At 42.0% G+C, this 22,580-nt stretch overlaps 1 protein-coding gene across 8 annotated transcripts in view; it reads right to left on the bottom strand.

Moving 5' to 3' along the window:
* PAG1 (phosphoprotein membrane anchor with glycosphingolipid microdomains 1) overlaps positions 1-22,580 on the bottom strand; it is a 107,968-nt gene that overhangs the window by 40,906 nt on the left and 44,482 nt on the right. For 4 of the 8 annotated variants that reach the window (XM_042786068.1, XM_042786072.1, XM_042786070.1 and 1 more), the window contains one exon: positions 712-776. The exons of 1 other annotated variant lie outside the window; for it this stretch is intronic. The gene's annotated coding sequence lies outside the window, so the exon portion shown is untranslated. Of the gene's footprint in view, positions 1-711; positions 777-3,228; positions 4,059-22,580 lie in introns of all 8 variants that reach the window. 3 more of the 8 variants (XM_042786069.1, XM_042786073.1, XM_042786074.1) reach the window with 3 other exon arrangements.

Here is a 22,580-nt window from a genome sequence, read left to right as displayed (position 1 = left end):
GACCCCAAATCGGAAGAGCTACACAATTTACAGTCATCATATTTCAAAGAGATTCCTCATTTATTGACCATTTATTTTTTCACTCGGTGTGTGAGGTAGAGTAAAACACAACAGATGTCGGTCCTGGGATAGGAGGTAAGAATGATGCTGTTTGCTGATAAAAGGCTCAAGTGCACTGTGTCTGAAGGGGTGCAGAGATGACGGGGGCTGCTACCCAGCAGGAAAAGAGAGAACTTGAGAAAGAAAGGTGACACCGAAGCTGGCAGGGGAAGGCCACAAAGTGATGGTGTTTCTGGGAATCAGAAAACACACCGGACTCTCCTGTTTTAATTTAACACTTCAAAGTTGAATAAAATACTGCAAGTGATGCTGCACAGGGACCTGCTGCCCCAGGAGGTTCACTGAATACGCAGTGTGGCCAGTTCCCCAAAGGGACTGTTTGAGGCTCGTGGGAGAAAAAGAGTATGCATATAAAACTTCACATGATGGTGAAATTCTACATCATTTAAGACATATTATCGTCTACACAGTAAACAGTTAATTTTGCTCATGTATTTGTTACTACCGAACAACAAAGGACCACCATATAATTCCTTCTGAGAAGAAATCAGATGCAAAGTGAAGCAACTACTCACATGGGAATTCCATAGCAATGCAAAATTAGGAAGGAGAAATTAAAAACCCCTGGCTCTCAGTGAGTGTATTCCTTACCATACAGCACCGTCCACACAAGTCTTCATACAGGCTCTCCCAGTGAGGAAGCAGAAGCTTCTGTGCTGAAAAAAACGATGAAATGCTGGTTAAGAAGTTACTCCAAAGGCCCTGCCTGTGCTTACATCCATCAAAAACTCTGCTGCATCTTTTTGTTTACAGAAACATATACAATAGATGACAGTTGACTGGGTAAGCAAAAGCTATCTATTTTAAATTGACCCTGGCTGCTTAGTGTTGTATACTCTGGAGGAAATGGGTTATAAAAGTCACTGTATTAATGAAGCACGCAGCATTTAGCAAATGAACTTTTTGAAACTAACCGCAAATGAAACTTTGTGTTTACCAGTTAAAATGCAGCAGTAAAAGTGAACTAACAGGCTCTACACCAGTATAAGACAGTGTATTCACAACAATAAATGACCAATTCTGATTTAACCTAAAACCACATTTGTCCACACATATTCTTATTTCCTGATATGAGTGCCTTTAGTAAAGCATCCACTGAAAAATAGTTGTGAATTGCAACCCCTTTAATCATTCTAGTTCCATTCTTTTTGCTTGTGAGGACAAGCTCTGATTTGAGATTTCTGCACTTGCTGGTCCCTGACAAGCACAAGAAATTAATTGAAAGACACAGAATCTAATCTAAGGTCTCACCTCTTTCTCTCATGGAGGTAATGACCATAAATATCTTTCATTTCATAGATAAAAAAAAAATAAATTAGGCAGGTCTAAATAGGCTTATTATTACTTTAGAATGTCCCTCTTTACTATTGGAGGTGTTGTCTGGAACACGTCTCCCTGATAAGAAGGGCACTGTTAAAATGCTGATGTCCAAATGGCAATATGTGGGGTCCAGCATCACCCCTCCAGCCCTGCTGCCCGGCCGAGGGGGCTGGGGGGGGGACCTGGCTCCCCCCGCACTGGAGCCCGCAGTTTCCCTCTCTCAGCGAGGAGGGGGGCATGGGGAAAGCCTGCGTGGAGGGAGCGAACAGGGTCAATACCTGCCCGCCCAGTGCCCAACACGGCCCCACCGCCGAGCAGCCCTGGGGGGCTGCGCTCAGACTAGTGGGGTGGACACTCCTGCCCAAAGGGGATGCTGCAAATCTCCGGGCCAAGGGCCAGGATAAACCCAGATACTGCGTTCTGAGCAAGCAGTTAGCATCCTCACGTTTTTAATTCAACACTTTTAAACGTTCTTTCCTTCAGCCATCCTCGCGGTTACACAGCTTGCAGCTCCCAGGCTTTGGCTGGCCGGCTAGCAAAGCCCTGCCGGTTTTGGCAGAGGGTCGTCCAGTGCGATGGGCAGCGGCTGCCGCTGTCACTAGCAGGATGTTTCCCCGAGTTTCTGCTCCAAGGCAGTGTGTTTACTCTTGGAAACAGTTGCTCCCTAAAGATTAAAACCGAACAGGAGCACAAAAGCAGCATGTGTCCTCTGGGGCTGCTACGTGCCATCGGGCAAACAGGAGGTACAAGCTCCGTTCTCCCAAATTACACGCAACGAAAGGTGCTGGGCTGGCAGAAAACAGCAACGACCTCCAGCATACAAATGATACTCTCCTTTTTTTTAACTGCTCTCCTTAGAAAAAATCAACAAAAAATCCCCCAATATCCTTCAAAAGCCACTTGTGACTTTAAGAGCTCCAGATCTGGAGTTGTGTTGGGGGGTCCCCAAAAGAATGTCAACCTGGACACACCAAATGAATGGCCGCAGCTACAAGGCACGCACTTTCAAGACCATATTCATTACTACATCCAAATAGCAGCACTAACTCCCAAAAATAGAGTTAACAATTACAAGGGACAGACAGCAAGGACATCAAAGAGACCTGGAGATGTGCTCAGACAAAATGTATCTTTACTTTAAAACTAGAAAAATATTAGTAATTTAAAAACTACTAAAAATATCATTGAAGTAGTAAGAACACGGGAGAAATATCTGCACAACAATAGAAAATCTGTTTTGCACAGTGTGTGTAATCTTAGTTATTACAAAGAAGCTAAAAAAATAAATGCAATGATGCTTTTTCTTTCTGCTGAGGTTTGTGGAACAAATGCTAATTTTTTACCACTGAACAGAATGTTTTCTACCCCAGGGAGTACCTGAAGAGGTGAGGAACTGTCTCTAGTAATAGGAAGAAGTATTTACCTTGCCTAATGTCTATATGTTAATGTGTTTCTATTAGCAAAATCCATTTAATATTGCATATACACAGTAGCTCCTGGCTTAAAGAGTAAGAAAGCTGGAGAAGCAGACTTAAATGTTCTTTTCTTCCTCTGATGGGAACACATACAGATTTTCTCATTACTGGTAACGCGAACTAAGCCCACATAAAGGGGAACACACAAACTCCAGTAACCCTCAGCTGCAGCACGATGCCATCATGAAGCTTTATTCTCTTCTAAGGAGCACGGTGGACTTCACAACTTTTCCTCTGTCGCATCACCCATATTTTAATTAACAAGCGAAGAGCAGCAATCACTACTGTGCTACTATAAATATAAAAACGTTACCTTCGATTAACAAGGTCTCCTTGCCCCGGACCCCGTTTGCATTGTGCAGAAGGCACCAGCAGAAGCTATTGGTGCTGCTCTGAAACTCCCTCTTGTCGTTAAGGCAGCTCTAGGAGTTTCTCGACCCCTGTCCCCGGCCACCCGCCGATTCCGTATGCGCGGCGCAGATCCCCCACCTCCTCTGGCTGCCAAGCCGGCCACAGCCTGCGAACAATGCCGCCTCTGTCAGCCCGCCGAACGAGCAGGGGCACAAAGACACGCTCATGTACAGCCCCAGACTTTTTTTTTTTTTTCTTCTTCTTCTTCTTCTTCTTGGAGTAGAGGCTGATGAGAACGGATGGGAAAAAAATGCTTATGCATTTGCGATTAGCCAAAGCTTCATTATGTTCTGGGAGGAGTAAGACGGTGTCGGCGCAGGACGGGCACCCCGGCGCCTAGAAGGGAGATGAAATCCGCACTGGTGAGAGTGTTCCCTGCCTCGCTTCGCACATTTTTGTCTCAGATCTGTGGGTGGCTGTGTGAGCAAGCAGCTGAAATAGGGGAGGAGTTACACGAAATGCAATTTCTGACTTGAAGCCTTGTCTGCCTTTTCGAGAGCAGGACGGAGAGGCGAACGTGCAGGACGATGACACGGCGGCGTGCCTTACACACCCCACCTGCCCAAACCGGCTGGGATGGCTCCCCTCCCTGCTGTGGCGTTATCCGTGGACGCTCCGCTCCGAAACCGCACTCCGGAGAGCCTCTGAGCACGCCGGCTGTTCGCTCCCAACCCGCAGCATTCCCGCTTTAATTTTCCTGTAGCCGTGATGCTTCACAATCTTAACAAGCAACTGTAGGATAAGACAACGAATGACATCCTCAGCAGATGTTTACAGCTGTCACTAGGAAGAGGGGAAGACAGCGGCACCCTAAATCCCAGTTTTCTGCAAAGCTCCCCTTGGAAAAGCAGAAAGCCCTTTTGAAAATCAGACGCCTGTATTTCTCCTGTTTTGAAAGGACTATCACGTGCATGTTGCACATTTCACGTAACTTTAGGTTTGTTTTTTCTCCTATCAGAAAACAAGAAGCAATGTGGCCTGGCTCCAGAGGAGTTAGTGATGTTCCCTACTGAAACTAATTGGAATTTTATAGTTTAACTAAAATACTCTCAAGCCAAGCTCCATGGTAGATGGTAGCGTTTCACATTCCTCCACATTAATTATAGTTCAGATCTTAAAATGCTGCAACTGAACAGAGTAGCAAGCAACAATGCGTTTTCTTTTAGAAGTAAGCACCAAGGGACACACAGCCCTAGGGTGCAGCACACCTATGAACACACTCCAGGTCCCTGATGAACCATCGCAGCATTATAATAATTTCCCATTCAATAAGTATTAATTGGTGACTTGCTGGCAATCCTCCAGGGACCTGATCTCACCCTTTTAGCAGGTCCTATCAGGTCAGGCTTGAGGATCATCAGTGGGGCCAGGCAGCCATCACTGGTGCCCCAGCTCTCACGGCTCGTTTTTGCTGTGAGATTTTGGGGGAACTGACAAAGGATATCTTGAGTAACAAATAGTCACAGATATGCCACTACCAAATTAACATGTATGAGTTTGTAACACAAGACAGCAAAATAAGAGGGATGTTTTTTAGAGGAAATTTATAAATATTTTTTAAAAATAACTTGTTTCAAAGCATCTCACTGAGGCCAAACTCCAAAATTGTTTTCAGGAGAGCTGAGTGGCAGTGACAGTGGACAGTACCAGCGAGTAAGACTCTGCATCTTGTACTCAAAATTAAGCTGAGAAAGGAGAGCTATAAATGAGCAACCACCTCTTCTAATTTTATTCTTTAATAACAGTTCTTAAGAAAACTTTTTCCTTTTATCTATTAAGAAGATCAAGTTATTTGTCTTAAGCATCTTGCCAAATGGACCTAAGCAGGATCAGGACTGCTTTATATCAGCAGAGCCCCATGTCTCTGTGGCAATAAACAACATCAGATGTTCTTTGACAGAACATCATAAATATCTAAAACATATTTCAGAGCAGCTTCCAGGGTCAGTATCACAGCTGGTGAATCTCAAACATGGTCTCTTTTTGCTCTGCAGAATTACATACGTAATCTCAAAAATCCATTAAAACAAAGTGCTGAGGCAGTTACTTACAATCAAAAGGATGCTCTAAATGAGAACTGCATGGAGGCCAGCCTATACACACCATTCAATAACTAGTAAACGATGCAACATCTAATGGTAAAATACATTACGAAATGCTTGCTGCTAGAGGCAAGCAGAATTACTTCAACTAAACCAGGTCAAGTATAATCAAGAGCAATGTCCTACAGGCCAGCTTTATTCCTCCTCCATTTTCTGTTTCTCCTAAGTTTTTAGTCCACGTGAATCAGTGGTCCTCATCATTACTCTTCTCATACCATTTTCCTCGTTTACTGTGCAACGTTTGGGAACTGCAACATAGCATCAATAGGCTGCCTAATGCAAAATGCCCAATACCTGGTATACTTTGTCTTCGAGGTAGTTGAGAACATTAATGATCGTTACTTCTCTTGTAAATCTTGAGTCTGGAGCAAACAAGAGTGCTACAGCATGACTCTGCCATGTCACTTCATCTCTAAAAATTTGCATCTATAGATTTTACTTAAGGGTTCATGTTGTACTTAATGTACACAAACTTAACGTACACAAACCAAAATTCATAGTATTTACATTGGTCAGCAGATGTATAGAGATTTATCATTTACATATATGTGGCTTATAGATCCTTTGTTCTCTGGATCTTTGCAATCCTATTTGATTTTGATTTTTCAAAGGCCTTATTGTCTTTTTTTCCCCCACATCTATGGCAGGTAAAGATCCAGCTATTATTTTTTAGTGTCATGTGAAAAATTAATACTTTCAGACTATTCTCACATTTATTTTAAAAGTACAGAGGATGACCTGATTTTCACTGGTGTAACCCCACAGTAATTCCATTAACTTCCAGTATCTTTGAATGTACACCATCCATGAGAGACACGTCTCACCTCTGTCTCACACATCCTTAGCTCTCAAAGAGTATAAAACCACAAAGATATTGCTCAGAACAGTTTAGGTGACAAAAGGGTCATCTAACGGGTTACAAAAGTGGAGGGATGGACTAAGGAATCACAGAATGAAAATTTCAGAGATCTTTTCTGCAAAAACATGCAAGAAGAAGGAGCACAGTGTGCACTCTGGCAGGGACAGTAAGGTGCAGTCTGTGTCTTTGGAGCTGCAGAAGGATTATTATGTTTCTTAGTATGTTTCTACTCTGAAAAATCTGGTTTGCTCACAGGCTTTTACAGCACACACACATTCACACTCCCACTTTACATCTACAACTAAGTGATGGAGGGATACAACATTCAGTTTTCAGAAAACACAAGACCAAGAGTTTCTTTCTCCAATGAAGTATGCCAAGATTTAGTCACTGCTACTCTAATACCCTGATGTCAAATTAAATATTTACAAATATCAAGCAAACATCTTTAAGGAAATTATGAACATCTCTGTCCGTACAGATAAAAAATACACTTGTAAATTACTTCCCTAAATAGGTGTTACAGCAAACCTTCAACTAGTCAAAGATAGATGTGTTCATCTTGCATCAGGTGATAAGCCTAGAGATCTTAGTTAAATTTGGTTTAGCTGTTGATGAAACCCAATTTGGTAACACTCCTTATTCTAGACTTCCCTTAATTACATTTTTTTTCCTGCATTAACTTTCTAAGAGCTTTACTTCCAGTGATAGTTTTATTTGTAGCACTGCATGGCATCAGTACGTGTACCTCATCGGGTCCTTCCATCTGCCTGAATCCAATGCTGGATTGTACCAGGTTGTCTCCATCTACGAGAGATCCAGGGACTAAACACATAATTACACTTAATGAAGCATCACCTTTTGCTCTGGCTGGGAGATTGTCAGTCCTGGGAAGTATTTGCATATCTCCTATGCATACTGTAGACACGCACATGCCCGACTGCCTCCGCTACTGAAGAGGGCTGTATTTAATTTTGAACTATCTATTTTACTGAAGTATTTTACTTGGACACAGATCATTTGGATCTGTGGTCTGGTCTCTGCTAAAAGCTCTTGACTAACTTAGGTGAATACATTATCTAAACAAACTATGTAAGATGTATGGCCACGTGGATTTTAATTTGGCATGTCTAGCATGTGTCTAAAGCCTGTTCTCAGACCAGTCATGTCAAAGCCTTACAAATATTCAATCTAAGTTTAATATTCTGTAGTACAAGAATGCAAATAATTTTCTTAAATCTTTTTTGTAATGGAAGTTGGTTTTCAACATTACAGTAATTATGAACTACTATACATTCAGCAAAGAATTATTTTAAGAACACCTGATGTCATTTGCAAATTTATTTCTCCTCTTTCCACCTGTTTGATTAGCACTGATAATAGAACTGAAACTTTTACCTCATCTGCTTCCAGATGAGGTGAAATTCCTTAATGCTATTCCATCACACATTTGAGCATGGCTCTTTGGTTTCCATTTGTAGTAACCAGAATTTCCAACTGTTTTTTCACCCAAATACTTGATAGATTTGGGCTTGCTTTGCCCAGACAAGACCAAATGTATTCAATATGCTACAGTTAAGACTAAACACTTACATGTGGTTTCCTAATGCTACTCATTAGGACATGGATGGCTACAAATGTGCTTGCTTTGACTTCAGCTTGCCTTTCACTCTTCCCTGCAGCTTGCTCATTTTTATTAAAAATGAAGAAAGAAATCACATTACTAAGTTTTAATTTTCCGCTCTTCCCAATTTTCAAATTTAACCCATTTATAAGGTCCAGCTATTCCATGACAAGAGCTTTTTAGACCATTTAACAGGAGCAAAGTCCTGAATGACCAGGGATTTTATTTTTTGTTTAATCCTCTCCTGCATCCTCCCACTTTTCCTATTTTCCACTCCTTAATTAAATTTCAGGTCAAAGTTCTTTCTGACTCACGACATTCAAATGTTTTCAGATTTGGTTACAAAATCCTGCAAATCCATTATCCTATATTGTCATAGCTAACCAGGAGGAACTCTCCTGAATTATTTGGATATATGGACAAGATCTTATTATCGAAATCAAATTGCTAAACTCTAAACGCACAAGGGAATATATATATACACATATATATATATAATTTTTTTTTAATGTCAAATCTGATTAAAGTGTGCTCAAAATAATGGGCCAGACTATAGTATACTAGTGGGAAGAGGTCCTGAAAATGTATGTGACACCATGCTAACAGGCAAAGCAGCCACCAGAAGATATAATTCTATTTATTATTCAAGGATTTAATTTTGAGATTATAAATGCAAGAGACAAAGAATGATATCCTTCTGTCATTTGCTGACAAGCTGCGGTAGAGCAGCTAAGAAGGATACCTGTGTCACTGCTTCATCACCAGCCATGACTGCTCTGTACCCTGCTGACTTGCATTTCCAAGTCCTGATCCTGTCAGACCTGCCTGAATTATGCCAGTTTTGCTGCCAGGAGTGGTGGCACAATACTCAGCAAAAGCATACCAGATAAAACTGTATTCAGGAAATTGCATTATATGAAAAGAAATTATTAAGATGTAATTTTCTCTGTACAAGCATTTGCACAAACTATGCAAGTCCACTTACCAGAGCTATTGCTCTGTAGAAACTGTTGAAAGCACATTTAAGTATTGAATCAGTGCTAGAGATATCTGTAACATTTACTTATTCATAAAACAAGGGATATATAAAAAAGAAAAAGAAACCACTCTTAGAAACTTTTATATAAGCACAGTGAATTGAGAGAGTGTTCAATACTGGAAGATTAATTTCAGGAAAAACAGGATGGGATGTAGACTGTCAGCTAACAGTTCTCAGTCTCTTTGATTATCACTCTATCCTTCACAGTGAAAACAGGTTTAAAAAGCAGGAAAAACGAGATAAACAACCTTAATCCCTTCAAAACATAAAGTTGGTTAATTACATCAAACATTTCTTAATGGAAGCAAGGCTGTGCTGTCCTCCTAAGTACCCACAGGACAGAGCAGAGAGCTGGCTGCTGGTGCATCTGCTTCACGTGGCACTAGCCTGAAGTCTGGCAGTACTGCCTGCAGTTTGACCTATGTTACTAAAAGAAAAAATAAAGCCTAAAGAAGCAGCACACACCTCAAATTCATAGAGCTCCCGAAGCAGATGAAGAACAGATAAGTAAGAGAAGGGGGTTTCCACATTCTTTCTGCTACTGTTGTCTTGGGATTTTATGCTTTTTGCCTGGACTCCACACTACCTGTGAGAGATCAGACCTGGTTTTATATCTAATATTATACTGTCCTTTGATACTTTGTCCTCCCTTGGATATACTCACCATGGATGGATTGGCACACATCTGAAAGCCTCACCCAAACTTGGTTTACAAGGCTGGACTGAAAGAATTTAGAGAGTAATTAAAATGGAAACTTAAAAGAGCAAATCCCTCAAGTGTCTAATAAATCCAGGCTTACGCAAGGGTGCTGAGAATCTGGACCCTGCCCTGGTTTTCAAGTATATTTTCAACAAACACTTCTGAGGGTGAAGTGGCCCAGTAAGCCAGAGGTGCCTCAGCACCAGGGAGCTCTCTGAAAGCTCAGAAAGTATCTGCTCATAGAGGTTTTGTCCCGATCACACAGCACCGCTGTGACAGAAACTGGTTGATTTTTGTTGTGTTTTTTTTGTTTGTTTGTTTTGCCATATTTTTTTTTAATAACAAATAACAACATCATGAAAACTATTTCAAGCATCAAGAATCTATCACAGCCAGCACGCAGAAGCTCAGCCTTCAGCATGCCTCCACCTCACCAGCCTTTGAGATATATAAAAGCCAATATCTGCAATAGAGACTCCATAATTAAGTAAGCTTCTAGAGGACCATGGCTCAATAAAGCAGGCAATGACAAATCAAAGCTGCTGAGACAGACCGCCACTGACAAGCCTTTGTCTACTGAGATGCCTTAATTTCAGTGGATGAGTTTTGCAGTTACCTGCTGTTTGTGGGAGGCAGCAGATGGAGTGGACTGATGGACAGAGGATGCAGAGCATCACCACTCTGACGAGTGCCTGGACAAGGAGCACTTCGCAGAACATTTGTATGTCTCCGTCTTTGGAAAATAACCTCTTAAATCATTTTATCAGCAGGAACTGAACATGATGCTGAAGGAATCCTGCAGTAACTTGTGGATGACAAGATTTTGGTTTTAACCTTTGAATGTGACCTCTATCATTTTTACATAAGTTTCTGAAACAGCCAGTGGGTTAGAGAAGCCTCTTCACCACCTCCAGACTCTGTGCTGGAGAAAATACACTGGACAGAACAGTAAACAGTACTGCCTACACCAACTTATTGAACTGGGAGAGATGCTAGCATGAAAGCCTAAAACAGATCAGAGATGGGATTTGCTTAATGGAGCAAACTTTGCCAGAAGGTGTAATTGCACACTGCAGAGGATCACATTAGCCTACCTTTAGAAAAAAACCCACACTTAACCAAATCCTGAAATTCTTCTTTAGTATTTGCATTAAATCCATGGGAATTGTATGGGCTTCAGCATGTGTTTTCTCCCACACCAAAGAAGCCAGATGGACAGACAGGGATGTGAGAAAAACATTTTCCGTTAAGCCTGAGGGGAGATGAAGAAGTAAAGAAGCTGCCATGTGCTTTTCCCCCGCCCAAAGCATACACCCTCCCCTACACTGAGAGCCTGGCTTTCACAGAGCATCATCCCCTTGAGTGCGGAGAAAGCCGCAGCGGGGCAGCACTCCTGCCAGCACCTCTGCCACAGCTGGGAAGCGCCCCCGGGGCCCTCCGTGCTGTGCCAAAATGGGGAGCGAGCCTGGGGCTCCCCACCTCCACTGCCCTGCCATCCAGCATCGTCCCGGGAAGAGAGGTCACCCTGTTTCACAGCCGTCAGTTATTGCAACACAGACGGTGGCTCTGTATAAATAGTTTTTGTTCTGCTAAAATTCATCTTCCCTAGCTTGTTTCCTTCCTAACAGTTGTTAATGGATTTCATTACAGTTTTTCTCCTTTTTCATGCGCATTCCTCCCTCCGTGAGGCAGGCGCCAGAGCAGCTGCAGCCAGCTGTGAACTTCCCCACAGGGACCTTGACTGCTGCCTCCGAGACATCAGCGACAGTCCCGCAATGATGGAGAGCATCTTAACTTCAGACAAGATCACCTGCCACTGCCATGGGAATCTGGGCAGCAAAGTGCTGCTCAATTTACAGCTGAAGAGATGAGTGTGCCTTACACACTGCAAGCAGGAGAAATGTTTCATTTGAAATCAGCGGGGCAGAGGAAAGAAATTAATTGTGTTTAGGAAAGCCTTACCTTCTCTGAAGTGTTTCAGGAATAATGTTCAACAAATGGTAATTGTACCCTCCCCACCTTTGGTTTTACTGTCTGAGGAGGGGGAAGATAAAATATTAGTTCTCTTTTTCCAGCACTTTTTAAATTTTCAGGGTGGCTGTTAGCATCCTCACTGTACTAGACATCAGAAGTCACGGTGAGTCAGAGCCTAAAACTTTGCTCAGACAAATCTAGGAACATCAGTTTTGAAAGCATGCCCCAGAACTTACTTTGTTTGTTTTATGAGTTTATAACCACCAAGAGCTTCATGCAAAAACCATGAATAAGTTAGGCAGTCATTTAGATTTTTGCTCACTTAATAGGAGCTTCTTCACATTATTTTAGTGCTGTCAGTAAGCACAGGAGGTGTCATACTTTGGCCTTTATGTTGCTTCTTACTGATATAACACTAACTACCAATAGATCCTTTTTTAAAAAGTAAAACACAGTGCCATTTGGGGTGTTTATAACAACATTTAACGTGGGGGAGGGCGTAAAAGGATAAGCAACTGAAGTCATGCCTCCAGACAAAGTATGTATTTACCACCCAGTATAATTGCATGGTACAAAACCACTGTACAAAAATGTACAAAACCACTGTTAACAGATACGAAGACAAGACCAGTTAAGGTTTGCTGTTTCCTGTGACCTACCATCTCCGAATTCTACTCTGTGCTTCTGTTCTTCAGCCACCCCTTGGCTGCACCCCCGTCCTTCCTCCGCCCGCTGCTCCAGCCGCCTCCTCTGACAGCGCTAGCAGTACCACTCACAGCACTGGATATTGCCTGCTTGATTCCTCACTGAACCAACACAACATAAATCCTCCAGGCACACCAAAGCAACACTGCATTAATGCTTCAGCTGCGCTGCAATAGCATCTCTCAAAATGCCTAGAAAATCATTTCAGATGGCCATGGCTTTGTTCTCACTGCACTCTGGCAAGGAAGTGGTTAAAATGGATGGGGAAAATCACTGAATATACTCGGAAAGATTGTATTCCCATCATGTTTGCCACTTTAAATCCTATTTTTGCCTATATAAGCCTTTGTGCAATAGTGCTCTGTTGAAATCATTAGAAACGCTTTGGCTGCGTGCAGGTGGAAAAGCCCAGAACCCGACCCAGCGTGCAGGAGCACCACTGCTTCCTCTGCCACGAGCCCGCAGGGTTGTGTCAGTCATTCATTTCTCCAGACAACCACCTGCTTAGGATGACACTTTTACAGGAATTGTTTTAACTACATTCTGTCCCACGCAAGTGTGCAGCCAAAAAGATTTAAACCCTACTCTTGACACAGCCTTTTTCAATACAGATGGATTTCACAGGAACCGTTTATCCTTCACATTTGTGTTTTCAGTGTTATCATTTCCATTTGCTCAAGACCCATTGTCACATCTCATTCTTATTTTGGCGCTAGCCCTAAAAGAGTTACAGACTTGATTATTTTGACTCAGCATCATCTTGCTGTCCTCAATTCTGCCTTAATGTAAAAAAGACAAAAGCAAAAGCCCTACCCCTCCATATAATTTTATATTTTTATTAATAGTGTCCAAAGAGTGGATGAATGCTTGAAAACAAAACAGAGCTGTGCATGTGCAACATGAATGATTCCGATCATCGCAGAAACCTTATCTTCTGTGTTTTCCTGACTCTGTGGTAAATTAGAGACAATCCCAAATGGTAAAAACTAATGAGGAAGTTTGCTTGATGAACAATTCCCTTAAAAAAAACCTTGCAAGGAACTATTTGGTAGTGTTAAAGTTTTTGTCTCTTAAACATTCAAATCTCTACTGAAAGCGGATAACATGAAGTAGAGTACCAGAAAATTAAGTAGCTTAAAATTATACACAGTCAGTTGGGCTTTCTCTAAAGAAACATTACATGGACCCTTTACAGCTTGCGAAACTGAGTTTCTAGAAGCCAAAAGAAGCAGTGTGGAGTAACTGAAGGCTTGTGTCAAAGGACAGCAGCAGGCAGGATCCTTCACAATGGGTTTGCATTGCAACCACACTAATACCCTCATTGCATAAAAGGGCAGGAGCAATAAACAGGAATGAAAGGGAAGATTACTTCCTGGTGGTTTTTACAGCTAACAGCCACACCATCAGGGCTGCAACACTAGCCAGGAAGTTTTGTCCCCCGTGGCTGGGTTGGTGCCCGCTCCGAACTGGGACCCTGACTCTGCGGCACTGCAAACAGGACATCCTGCAAGCCCTGTAGATGAGGGGGCTTTGGAGAGCTGAATGTGGAAAATATATAAGGATGCAGCACTCTCATTGTTGCTTGAGGATACCTGATTTTGGCCATTGGACAAGCCCATCATTTCTTCATGGTCAGTGTGAAAACATTTCCTGCAGGCTCACGCTCCTCGGAGCACTGCAGGAGAGTCTGGCAGCTAGAAAAGAGAAAGACAGATCTTCAAGCCTCTGGAAAGACAGAGGCAATTCAGGATAAGCAGGTTAGATGGGTATCTGTGCTAAAACAACAAGCAGTGAGATCAGTGTGCTTGGTGGTTAGGCTGTATGGCCACCATTCATCAGGCTGGAGCTTCCTGTCCAGTAGCCTTCCAGACACAGTTTAGGAAAAAGTGCCCTGAAACAAGATATAATATCTTTTCACTGTGTCCTGGTTGGGGCTGGCCTAGAGTTCCCGTTGGTCTGGCAGCGGGAGGAGCTGCAGCCCCCTGAGACCCCAGGGGCTCCCCAGGTCCCAGTGCCCTCACCTGTGTGCGGGGGCGGGGGGAGCACAGCTGGAGGGCTGGGCCCTGATTGGCCGATACGCCGTGTCACGTGACATTGCGCTCACTATATAAAGGCAGGAGTGGGCCAGGAGGGGCTCTCACTTCCGGGGGTGTGGCTGTGGGGCCTCTGTGTTGGGGATCGCCGGCTGGGAGCAGGTGGGTGTCGGTCGGTGGGTGGTGAGCAGCTGTATTGTACATTACCTGCTGATACTGCTGTCAGCGTGTTGTTCTGTCACTGTTATTAAACTGTTTTTATCTCAACCTGCGAGTCTCCCTTTGCCCCTCCGATTCCCTCTCTACTCCCAAGTGGGAGAGGGTGGATGAGCGGCTGTGTGGTGTTCAGATGCTGACCAGGCTCAAACCACGACACACTGGAACAAAAATTCAGAAACCTCAAGATAACCTTGCGCCAGTTCCCCTTCTCCAGTGAGATCCAGCTTCTGTCTGGTAAACACTCAGGAGCTCCACAAGGCCAAAGCTTTCCTGTTCTCTCGTGGAGCCTATGTCCTGAATCTTAGGGCATGCCTAGTTCAAACAATCTCATTCATGGCTTTAACTTTTGAAAGAAGTAAAAATAAAAGCAAATAAATGACATTAGAGTTGCTTGCAATCACTGCCAAAAAGTGGAATCTATCACTTGAGCTGAAAAATTAATATAATATCAGAGCTTAAGAGTATAGGAAGAACTAGGTGAAATAAGAGCAAAGATGTGTCTTGCAACAAAGCTATGCAAAGAGTAATAAATAGAACTAGCAAAAATACTGGTGCAACCAAAAATATAAAACCAATAAAAATATTTAAATCAAGTTCAAATTAAAACTGCTTAGACTTTGCTACAGGTATGAAAAGAAATACAGCTATAAGGAAGAAACTAAAGCAATATGGACTTGAAGAAATGTAACTATGATAAAATAAAAGCATATGAAATTGTATGCTTCTCATCTGCTTGCGGACAGCGGACAACAGGAGTCCCAAAGCTCTGAGGAGATCCATACCAGAAACCTCCAGTCACTCTGGTGTCCCATAGCTCAGCCACACCAACTTCACCTCCCCATACGCTGTGGAAAATGTTTCTGAGCAAACCGTGCAGCTCCACATGGAGAGCTGCTGGACCCTTGAGGAGCTCACAAGTCTCTGCAGACAGAGCACTCTTCAGAACCACCAGCACTCAAGGAAAACATCCTTTAATTTTGGCACTAAGCTCACCTAGGGACTTAACACAACCTTCCATACTGGCCTGTAGAAATTAATGTCTCTCCTGAGCGTGACACCCCGGCGTGGTGAATGGTGGACAGGCAGTGGCATTGCTGCTGTCCCCAGGCACCGTCCTGGGAGCCGGGCTGCCTTCCTTGGCAGGCACTGGGGGTGACCGCGAGGATGGCTCCCAGAGGAGTAAAGTCAGGAAATACCGAGAAACTGAGACAAAAGTTCTCTCCCCATACAAGGACCTGGACCTTCACCTTTTTGAGCCAAATCATCACTTTTCAATTTTCTATCCTCTCCACCCCAAGCACCGATACTGTGAGCCCTTCCAGGATGAGGAGACCGCTGCCACATCAATATTCATAGACGAGATTGTGAAGAAAGTTCATTTATTTTTCAGAATTATTACAGTTAATTGGAAACATCTGCTACAAATATCTGTATGCCAGAAGCATCTCATTCTACTAGGCAGTCTCTGCAGGAATACCCACTCCATCCTTTCTGGAAAGGTTTTGCCAACGGCATCTTTGTTGACAAAGAAAAGACACCATAAGACTAATCGGCCAAATACAGAGTTTAAATTGTCTCTGCTCATTTTCACAGAAAGTAGTAACATTTGTTGTGCTGTCACAGCTGTGAAAGATATTTTCATCTCCTCGTTTGGCTTTTAACTGCTTTCTTGGAGTGAACCAGGTCAAGGAGTTTTGGGAACACTACTCCCCTCTGATACCTGGCAGCATCCTTAACCTAATACAGTGCTGCAGTGAGAATATTCAAGTACACGCAATTAAGATTTTACATTTGTATTGAAATTAATGTCAATATAATCAATAATATATTTAATGTTAGTACACTACTTAATGTAATGTGAATGCTAAATATTTATGTAAGTATTTATGTGAATAAAGGATAATTATTTGGCTGTCCAGCAGAAAAAAAGTTCCTATGGGGATAGAATACAGCCTAAGTACGAAATATTTGCAAATCCCAATAAGTATTTTCATTAAGACCTACTGAAAATTCAGGCTGGAACTTAACAAACAGAATTTATAAACAGGTTGTCAAAGACAATGAAAAATTTAAGTGCACAGTGGACTTTCTAAGTACTACTAGCCCTCTGTCTGACTCCGCTGCAATTTTCTTTCTAATAGGCTGAAATGTGAAGCATGGCCATTTTTAGTAGGAAGATTCTGTCAAAATTGTGAATAATGAAAGAAAATCGCAATGTCAAATTTATTTTTTTTTTAGGGAAAAATATGAACAAAGACATTCATACTAAGGAGTGAAGTGTGCTTATATCTCTAATGAAGTCAGATGAAACTAGACAATGTCTACACTACAGAGCTTGCCCACAACAGCTGGAGACTTCTTACTGGCTGCACAAGGTAGCATGATGGAAAAAATTGTTTAAAAAGGTAAAGAGTAATAACTCAGAACCTCCAAAGATGTCTTCAGAGCAGATGCTCTTCCCTGAAATGCCAGACTAGGAAACTTTATTCAGTGAGAAAAAACCAAACCAAACCAAAACAAGCTGATATTTTTGAGTCCAGATTTTTTAAAAAATTAAATTACTATGGTTAAAATTCCCATGCAGATGGTCACTATGAATTCTTATCTCAAACCAGATTAGAAGCAGATTTCTCTTTTACATGAAGAACAGAAGTCAGTCTTCTGTAATATAATCTTAGATCCTCTCCCATCCGAAGGGTAAGAATAGCCACAAATTTCTCATTTAACAGTGTGGGAATGGACATTTCTTTGTTGACACTGTTAAGAAGTTCCAAATCGTGGTGAGAGAACTTGCACTCATCAACACACAGCAAAAAATGAACTGTGAAAAGCAGAAGACCACGTAATGTCTGGATACATATTTTCATTTGGCAGAATCATGATGCTGATAGGAATAATAAAAGAATAATAAGGCCTCTGACTGAAAGAGCAAGTATTCCCTTATTCCCTGAAACAGAACAGTTCCCACACTACATTATAACTGCAGCAATAATTAGGATGTGAACTTTGGGGCCAGTTTCCTTCATTTTGTGTAATGGGTTTATGAGGACCATCATCACTTCGTCTCTCATGTTTGAACAAGCTAGTGTGTATTTCTTTCCACTTTCCTTAAGAAGAGGCAGTAATAAGGCTGGCAGTGATTATCACCTGTACTAAATTCAAGAGATATTAAGTGAATAAACCCATGAACTTCAGTGTTCAAGTTAAAGTTCAGTACTGGTTAAGTAGTATTCTTGAATCCTCACCACACTGCTATATAAAAATTAATACAACTGCTCTACAATTTTAAGGCATCAACAACCAGAAAATTATACAGTGAAGTGTACAGTTTCTGAGCACGTTTACAGGTCTTTATGCCATAAGAAATAAAATTACGCCCTTTTGCTCACTGGGACTGTGAAGCAGCTTTCTCTCAGAGAAGTGGTGGGTTTGGTGGACAGTGCCACAGCTTCCTTTGTTCCCTTGGGGAAAGCCCTGATCAAACTTTTCTGGATTCTCTGCAGAAATGCAGAACCTGTACTCACACGAAGGTGGGAGACGTGTCACTCCTGTTGGTATTAAACAGAACTAGATGAAGAAAAGAAAATCGCACATTCTTGTTTGTAGCATCAAGTCACTCTCTATTCTCACGTTTGTTGGCTTGCCACACTGCACGTCTGACACAAAAGAATCTTACTCTCAAAGCAGAGTAAATCAGCAAGTAAAATTCTTGGAATAACAACAGTAAAATCTGTCCAATACTTCCCTAAAAATGCATATTAAACCTGCTTCAGCCATGAAAACTTGATTAATGTGTTTAATATATTTGGAAGAAATAGTTGTTCATGTCAAGGGTAAACAATGTATACATGGAAACTGGGTGAGAATAATCTTAACAAAAAAAATGAAGCAGATGCTTTAGGATACAAGCCCACTACTGATAACCATTGTTATGGCTAATCCAAAAAGCAAACTTTGCATGCCCTAAGTGGAATAAACTGTCATTTCCACTCTTTCCTTCTGTGGCAGTTAAGGAAACATGAGCATTAGCATATGAATGAACAAAACAAATGGTTGCATTTACTGTGAAATCTTAATATCTGCTTTTTCGAGATGAGGAAGAACAGAAATCGTGACACATGCTTTCTCCTGAAATCCACAGAGCCCTACGAACCTCGGAGGACCGTGTGGGAGGAGAGATGACAAGCAGGGACAGGAGCGGAGAAGCAGCGGCACCCGCTCTGACCCAAGCACACGAGCATGGCCCTGGAGCAGAGCTCCTGCCCCCACGGCTGCGGGCTGGCCCCGGGGCCAGCAAACCACCCGCCACGTCCTCCTCACATGCTCAAGCTCCCTCCTTCACGTGTCCAAGGTCCTCTCCCGAGGGCAGTATTTAAGCAACGGAGAAGCCATGCTTTGCTCAGAGCACTGATGGCACAACGACAGCACCTAAGGGAACCTAGAGGCCTGGTTTTGGCAGCACGCGCCGCTGGAAGGTGGCACAGCAGAGCTGGTGCTCACCCATAGTGTGCCTGGTGTGGAAAGTCAACTTTGGACCAAACAGTCAGTTTAAGAGCTCCAGCCTGCCCTTGGGAACTATGTAAACGCGGGACATGGCACTTACCACACAGAATCAGGACTCGGTTCTCTCTCATCTCCTGTGTCTTGGCTACCTAAACCTCATTCCAACCCTAAACCTTCCTGCAACTGCCAGGAATCTTGCCATCTAATGCCTGTCCGCATGATTTCAACCCACTTCCACAGAGAAACTTCCACAGGCAGTGGAGTCTCCAGCCTTGGAGATATTCAAAAGCCTGAGCAGCCAGCTCTAAGTGGCTCTGCCTGAGCAAGGGGTTGGACCAGATGAGCTCCAGAGGTCCCTTCCCATCTCAACCCTCCTGTGACTTTGTGAAACTGCTGAAGTTTCCTTCACAGCACAAGTTGTCCTCAAAGAGGGAAACCTATGTGCTGTAGAAACGGACATTTTCTATTTCTCTGCAGTCAGGTCAATATTAAGGTTGTGCTCATCAGCAGCGATCACTGATCATTTGAAGAGGAACAGAAACCCAGCACCTTCCCACAACAGAAGAGGACCTGGGATAAGCAGATGTGACCGACAACCGTCCCTTCAGGAGACGCAGAGCTTGCTGCCTCTTAAGCGTTTCCCTTTTCTGCTGCACTGCAGCTGCATGCACAAGAACACATCTCCTTTCACGCTGCCCGCAGCGTGCAGACACATACACCACCGGGGAACACTTCAGACACACGGAAGCTGCTAGCAATTTAATTAAAGCCTCCACACACAGAGAGGCACATGCACATCCCATTCCTCAAGAGAAACACCTTAAATACAGCAGCACAAGACTGCAAGAAAATTCCTGACTCCCTTCCATCAACTGAAGAAATGCCATCCTGGAGCTGCTCTTTATTTTTACTTCTGCTAAGAGATAACCAGGGACTGACTTCTGTTGCCTGGCCTCGCTTCACCCATAGTCTGTTTTCTTTCCTGATGCCCACTCTGTCACTTAACTTAAATTTAGCTCTTTCACCTCCTGGTGTTTATTCTCCTCCTGTATATTTACCCTCCTGAAGACAGCAGTATCCCAGCCTATGCTTTATTATCTGAACAAGCCAAGGTTTTTACGGTGCCTTCTGGTACAGCACACGGTCCATCGTTCCCCTGATTGTTCTGACAGCCCCTCTGTGACCCTGGTCCAGGTTGAACTCATCTTTCTTTAACGTGAATGGTATTCTCATTGTGCTTTGCCAACACTTCAAAATACGTTGTTAATACTTTCTTTCCCTGCTAGAAATACCTCACCCACTACCCTCTTGGCATGCATATATCTTATTAACAGCAGCATCATACTGGTAGCTTGATCCTAGATTGGATAGGTCCTAGGATCCTAGATCTACAATAGGCCATAGATCTAAGATCCTGGTCCTAGATGACCTCATATAGCTGTATTTATTTTCTCCTGTTTTCCAGCTGATGAGTTCCCAGCTCACAGACTAAATTCAGATGCTTATTCACTGAACGCATGGCCTTACACCTTGCACAATTACATTTCATGCCGCATGTATTACACCAACTCGGAAGAAAACCTAATCCTTCTTGTATGATGTCATGATCCTCTTCTGAAATGTCAATGCCTTTTACCTTTGAGACATCTGTAAATTCACAAGCATACTACTGCATATTTGTGACAATGATAAGAAAATATTAAACATGTTTCATCTCCTTTGAGAAATTTAACTGGCAGCCTCTCTTTCGCCCAATACTTGCGTTTCAAGACTGATGTTGCCATCTTCTCTTTATTCAATCCTCTACCTATTTAAAATATCTTCTATAAATCTCCTTCTTCTCTTATCATACTGATAAATCTCCATGTGGGTACCATATTAAAATTCTTTAGCAAAATTGAGATGGATTACATCTATTGCTTTTCTTCAGCAACAGAAATGAAGAAGATGAAACAACTACTCTTGGCACAAAATATTTATTAATCATTTTTTATTTCATCCCATTTTCCATTTGCTTCTACAACTTTATTATCTTGTTCAAAATATTATGTACTCTAGAGGTTGGCCTAACAGGCTGTTATTTGCCCAAATTCACTTCCCCTGACTCTATCTCATAATTTGAAGTATAAATTTTATATTTCTCATTCTCATGCACCATTGTTCAATATATTCATTAGAAACACTGCAATCTCATATAACAATAAATGTCTTTCCAGCAAGGAGCAGAAATGTTTTTAGAAGTAAAATTTGATGACCTCTCACTGCTATTGTCTGGAAAAGTAATGCTGGATATTATGTTTCCCTAACTTGCCCCTGAAACTGCATTGCTGTTCTTATTTTCTTTTTTTTCCTTTTTTTTTTTCTTTTTTAAATAGCTAATACAGGAAACAGGTGGTTCCTCTTTAAAGAGGCCTCCCCAATCAAACCTAAAATCAAATACCTCCCCATAACTTAATTTAAAAGGTTAAAAAGGTCAAGATTCTCTTCACCACCAAAGTACTTGTCCAATTCTCAGTAAGAAATTTAATTTATCTCATCTGGAGCAAATGTGTATAAAGCAAATGGCATTCAGAAACTCTACTTCACTTTGGAATTAAACCCAGTTTTTGCAGCTGCTGTTTTAAACATCATCAGAGTCTGGAAATGAAACAAAGCCTTGTCTCACTGACACATCCCTGCCTTACATTAACTTCAACAAATGAGTTTAAGTGTTTCAGGCCACCAACTGTGGAACACTGCTGTATATTCCACTGTACACTAGCCCATAACCTAATTAGCAGCACTGCAAATATTCTAGATATCTGCTAATATTATGCACAAAGATATAATTAGAAGTGTGTGTATACACAGATACAGTTGAAAAAAATAGAATAAATGTACAGCTCCAACCGATATCTTTATTAACTTGTTCTCAGTGGCAGTATCATATACAGGGTTAGTGTGAGGTTAATGTATACCCCACACTGTGACCTTTCAGACTGAATTTAATTGCATCCCTACCAAGGATATAGAAAAATGATAAGGTGTACGCTGATTGATTTTCTTCCTTGCAGACCACAAGACCTCATTTCAACAAAACCTTGCCATTAAATTTAAAGCACAACTGAAAAAGAGTTTCAAATGATATACACCCTAATCTAATTTTTGAAACTGTTCTATCAAAGACGCTCCATCATAAGCCACAAAATCCCCATTCACCTCTTCTGTAAACCCGTTATATTGCATACAGCGTTATCCTTCAATTGTTAGTGTGCTTAAAATATATCTGTAACACTGACTGAGCCTTGCTGTCAAGTGTTAAAGAGCACTTCTAGGCATTCTGCCCCTGTAGTCTCTGGGGACTTCAGTAACTACAAGTCAGGGAAAAATCAAAGTAAAAAGAAAAGACAGGTCATCATGAACCTAAATGCAATGTAATCTCATGATAGACATTTCTACTATACATGCACAACACATTTAGGTTCTACAAGAATTTCACTATTCTTACTTCAGTAAA

The sequence above is a fragment of the Tyto alba genome, unplaced genomic scaffold (genome assembly GCF_018691265.1).
Source record: "Tyto alba isolate M040663 unplaced genomic scaffold, T.alba_DEE_v4.0 Super-Scaffold_9, whole genome shotgun sequence".
NCBI lineage: Eukaryota > Metazoa > Chordata > Aves > Strigiformes > Tytonidae > Tyto > Tyto alba.
The sequence above is the reverse complement of the archived record's forward strand: the minus strand, read 5'-3'. Positions and strand labels throughout refer to the sequence as shown.